Source organism: Benincasa hispida, chromosome 2, assembly GCF_009727055.1.
Source record: "Benincasa hispida cultivar B227 chromosome 2, ASM972705v1, whole genome shotgun sequence".
Lineage (NCBI taxonomy): Eukaryota > Viridiplantae > Streptophyta > Magnoliopsida > Cucurbitales > Cucurbitaceae > Benincasa > Benincasa hispida.
The window spans coordinates 58,805,253-58,811,301 of record NC_052350.1 but is presented as its reverse complement, the minus strand read 5'-3'; positions in this window follow the sequence as shown (position 1 = coordinate 58,811,301).

Sequence of the window (6,049 nt, the reverse complement as noted above, 5' to 3'; positions counted from 1 at the left end):
GTCTCGATCTCAATGATCTCGCTCTCTCCATCTTTCTCTCCAAGTTTTCTCTCCAATCTTTAGCTACTGTGACAAATGTTCCCCGTATATATTTTTTTACCCATTTACTCACCACTTAATGATATTTTTATATGGATCTTCCAGGATAATTCCAAAATAATATTTTCTATATTTTTCCTTAATTCCTTACTCCGTACTTCACCTAATTTTTCATGCTTAGTCGTATTCTTCCCCGAATTTTCCAAACTCAATCTTCATATAATTCCACGTACTTAATTTCTATATTTATTTCCACTTAATAATTTTCCCCAACTTTTCCAATATTATTTTCTCCTTTCAAATCTCCATTCCTTCGTTCACCAATCACACTAACTGTTTTCAACAACCTATTTATTATACAAATTTCATTGCAATTTTACCAATTAAAGCTCAATTTAAATTATTCAAGGAAAATCTACTTAACACTTAGAAATTTCCTTCCCCATAACTTAGGATTTAACTTTCACTTAGTTAATTCCTTTTATCACTTGCTTAAGTAAGGAAAATAGAAATCCGGGTTTCATACCATCAGGTCTCTTTGCTGTTAGATTTTTATGTCCTAAAACTCGTGGTTTGTAAACAATAGAACTTATTCTAAAAATTCAATAAGTTGTATTGAATATATTGTTTTTTTAGAAATCCAATAAATTTAAGTCCCTTGACTATTACATGAGTACTTGAACTTTATGTGAAGACATACAAGTGAATCAGGTTCGAGTAAATAGTCAAAATGATCTATAGTTGGGTGCCTTATTCTGGTAACACTATTGGATATGGCCTACTCTATAGTTGTTACAAAGAGTTGTAAAGTGCTACAAACGAAGTGACCCTAATTCGTTCATGTTGGGACATGAGGAGTGGGGGTGTCTTGTGCAAATGAGTTTTGTGCAAGATCGGACCATGAAACTAGTCACTCTTACTTTATAACATTGTTTACTGTTTAAGACTGACTATTTCAAAGCGATGACCTAGGTAACTTGACCTTAATCCTGAGCTAACTATGAATTCCTGTTTGTTTGGGATTATTCTTTGATCTGCAAGCGACGAGAATAGACCAACTGTCTCTGCTCAATAAGCTTCCCATTTTGGGGATAAGATTAGATAAATAGCTAGGGATATAGGGTGCAAGACAAAATTCACTCCTACCCGATTATGCTTAGTAGAGAGATTGTTTCTTTTAAGTGCTGATTCTGGGTCTTGAACAAGAGGTCTCACCCTCTCATTAACTGGAGAGGGATTCGATTTATTGATTGGATCACAAATCAATTGTTCATTAGGAGATCAATGAGACTTAAGGAACAAGAGGTAATTTCGGGGGTAAAACAGAGATTCCACCCCGCTGTTATTACGAACAATTTGTGAAGGGTTAACTTACTAATCATGGTTATATCAAGTGGACATAATATATTTACAGTGAAGGGAGTTCAGCTATCGGCTTTAGTGGAATCACCCATTAGTTAACGAATGGGGGTTAGTTCAGTCTAATGAGTTTTGTCGATTAATCTCGGATCGTTGGAGCCCATGATCTGTAGGTCCGCGAGGTTCCCCTACTAGCTCATAAATGGATTAGCTCTAGAGTAGCGTGATAAGTTAATTTGAAACGTTCAAATTAGAATTAAATGAAATTAGAGAAATAATATTAAGATATGATTTAAATATTTGAAAATAGAATTGTGTAAAAATTAATTTAATATTTGATATTAAATTAATTAAAATTATTTAAATTGTTTAAATAATTATTTATTAATTTTATTAAGAAAATTAATTTATGAAATTAATTTTGTTAAATTAATAATATTTTCAATTTTATTAAAAGAAATGATTTATGAAATCAATATTTGATAATTTGAAAAAGAAGGAAAAGTACACAAAATGGAATTTAGCATTTCTCCATTACTTCTTCAAATAGCTCATTAACAACCCACCATCTTCAAGCTTCATGAACTCTAAGCATGAGCTGCATGCATGACTGTCTGTATTATATTGAAGAGATTGGAGTGACTTTCAAGTAATGCAACCGATCAAATTTTTTTGAAAAATTCGAGAGAAGAAAGGTGTTTTTCATTTGGGTTGCAACTGTGAGCTTGTCTCTGAATTCTCTTATTTCAGGCTTCCTTTGAGTCCCACTACTCAATCTAGAGCACCAAGAGAATAGTAGAGAAGATCTTGGGGTGGTCTACAGCAAGATTCAGAGGAGATTAGCAGCTGGATTCAAGTTTTGAGGAAGTTCTGCAAAGGTATATCACGAAACCCATTTATTTCTACTGCTTCATTTCGGGAAAATTAATGAATTAGAATGCTTATGGATCCTAGTCACTTCCGCTACACGATGGTACGTTCCAACACTTGCTAACTCACTACGGACAAAACTGAAGAACTAGGTGAAGTGAGAATTTGAAATGTTCAAATTCAGTCTTTAGGAAAAATTGTATTTTATATAAGATATAATTTATAATTAATTTTGGAGAGTATGTTTTAAATAAAATATTAGCATGAAAGTGTTTTAAAAATTGATTATTGTGATTAATCAAATCTAGGTGTCAAAGACAATTTAATATGCGATATTAAATGTTTATTTTATTTAATTAAAATTATCTTAATTAAATAATTTCTAAGTATGAAAATAATATTTCATATTTTTATCAAAAAACTGTTTTATTATAAAATTTATTTTAATAAAAAAAATTAGTTAATAGAAAAATCCAATTGTTGGATTTTTCCACTAACTAAGTGGTTTTTGAAGTGACTCTTCCAAAGTTTGACACCTAGAGATTCATGCTAGTGTAGTTTGCGGTGGAAGATATGCAAGATGAGATTTTTCATGTATTTTGTCTGGAATAGATTTTGATTTTAAAAAATTAAAACTTAATGCTTCCTTGAATATTGAATTCACATCTTCCACAAAATCTCCTTAACTCTCCAATTTAATTAGTGAAATTCCCTAACTTTCACTCATAATTCGGTCCCACAACCGTGTTCTTCAACTGGAGAATAACGAGAATTTTTCGTTGGTAGTGTTACTCGAGTACAGAGAGGAAGATTATAGTGGATTCTACAAAGATTGTATTTTCTAACCCTTTTTGCATGCTTATTCTTAGTTTTAATGTAATTAAAACGTTATCGATCTTTGCTTCTGTTATGCATGCTGTCTTTATATTCCAACAATCCTAACTAAATCATATGATTTTTAAATTGTTTTTACCATTATCTTTGTTATAATTTTGTCTAAAATACAAGGATACATCTCGTCTTTTTACCAATTCTTCTTATTTTAAAATTTTGAATCATCATTATCTTTACATTAAACTTTATTTTAAACATGAAATATAGCGTTTAATTTATAATTCTTGTCTTATCAACGAAATTAGTCTCAAAAGAAGATCAGAGCACCCTTAATGCATGCGTTTTTGCGTTTTGGTGTTTGGAAGGTTGTATATTGAGTTTTTCTTCAAACAACGATGAAAGCACTATTAATCGACGATCTCACTCTTGGATTATATTGTAGATTTTTCTTCTGAAGTTTCTAAATATCGATGAAGTAGCTTGATAATTGAAAGATGGAGAGCTTTTGAATGTGTTTTGTGATTAACGTGGGGTAGTTGAGAAGGTTTGGTTTCTATTTTGGATTATCTTGGAGTAGTGGAGAGCTTTTGGTTATTCCGTCAACGTTGGAAATGACGGATGCAAAAAACACTTTTGCTTTTTGGGGAAGATGAATAGGTAGTTGGGTTTCCAAATTAAAAAATTTATTGACACGTGTTCCAACCCAATAAGACCGTAATATTTCATTTGCATGGTTGGGAGTAATTTGAACTTCTACAAATTTGTAATTATTATTTTTTAATTCGTTTTTCCATTTTTACAAAAGAAAAGTTGTATTTTATATCTTTTTGAATGAAACATTAAAGGCCTTTTTGATAGGCAACTCAGATTATGTTTTTTGTTTTCAGATTCATTGAGGTCAGCGAATACATTTTTTATTGGCAGTCTGGATTCTACGAAATTTTTTTTTCGGATTATGTGATCCAAACAGTGTAAATAATATATTCAATCTAGTAATTATACAAAATAATTATACAAAAACTTTAACATAAAATAAGTTCATAAATTAATTAGTATTGGTATATATTCAATCTATTATTTAGTAAGTAACTAAATATATTTTCAATCACATTTTAAAAATTGGAATTTAATTTCTAAATCCGATACCAAACACATATCTAAAAACATGAATATAATTATGTTTTTATTGAATCTTTTATTTTTAAATTTCTATTTTTAGATTACCTATGAAACAGACCCTAAAATCTGCTATTATCTTGTCAGCTTAAACAACAATACAGATAATATACAATAGTTACAAATTCGATGGTATAATCAAAGTTTAGTTTTCAAGTATTCCCAACTTTTATATCACTTGATTTGTTTCAAGATTTATTATATAGAAACTTGAATTGATCTTTTAATTTGATTTTTATGCGAGTCATTACTATTTTATTTTATCACAAATTATAAAGTTAGTCAAGCACTGAGGTTTGTGTCTATTGTATACCGGAGTATCGAATAAATTAAATGCTGTGTCATAGAATGATTACTGCCTTGAAAGTAAATTGCAGCACGACATTGGGTGCTAAATCATTTCTTGTCAGTTGCTCTCTAAAATTACACAACACCCTTCTCAAACATATACTCGTCGGAGAAGGATCGTAATCAATTAGAAAATTTACTCAGACTAGAAGTATGAAAAGACTAGAGAAAAAACAATGCCAAAAACTCCGCCCCTCCTTAAGAACTTAGGTAACCAATTGTAAGAACCTTACCTAATTTTTTTCGATTTAAAATAAATCCAAAAAATGTTTCAAATTGGAATTAAATATAAAAAATGTTATATATCTAAATCAAATACAAATATTTCTTTTAGATCCAAATTAAATATGTAAAATGTTTCTGTTCTAAATTAAATAAAGAATTATATTTTCACATAAGAACAACAATTTAATTATAGAAAGTGACTTACCTTCTTGGACTTTCAATAGTTATGATTGAGACCCCCACAACACGTTTCAATATTCCTTACGTTTTCCTTGATTCTGTGATGCAATAGGGTTATTTAAGGTCATACATTAAAAACCTTGAGTCATTGTGAAAGCTTTAGAAAGAAGCCGAGAGATCATTCTCGGACAGATCGAGAGACTGTCGGAAAGCGCTACAAAGGGAGAGAGGGCCAACACTTGTGAGAGCAAGAATATTCATCTGGACAGATTTGGAGTGAAAAAGACAGTGTAAAAGACCACAGGAATCAAGACATTGCCTACCGGGCTTCTTATCTCTAAATCCCATTATTATTTGTATTCAGCACTTTATTTATAGAAAATGGAAATCTCATTTCAATCTATGTTCAATCTCTCCACATTTCGCATGAGTATCTAAATTTCTGAATGGGTTGAGAAGTACTCAGCTAGCATGACCTAAGATTTATATTTTATGCGATCATCTTGTCTTATGTATGCGTCATTCACCCTTTAGAGATACTTGAGAAAGTAGTATGCAGATAAAATCTGGACTTGAGAGAGTCAGATTAGAATCTAGGCTTGAGAGAGTTAGATTAGAATTGCATAAGCAAGAGATAGAAACTTAGACATAATGTAACATCCCAATTTTTTTTTTACCTTATTTTCGAGAACGTTCCACGTGAAGGAATTTATTTATAATGTCTCCAATTGCACCACAAAACATAACACTAGTCCTTAATGAATTCTTGTCAAGACAATTTTATCCCGGGGCTTAAACATATACATACCTTTACTCCTAAACTGTCATAACTCTACATAGTTTCATCAACTTTTAAGATCTCTGAACTGAGGCATATGTATTTGTTCGTTTCTAACATAATTTTCATGAGATAAACTAGTGCCAAGTGACCTCATAATTTATTTTATTTTATTTTCCTCCTTTTGTAGTGTCGTACCTGATAATCCTCTTATAATAACTTCTAACGAGTCACTGACCT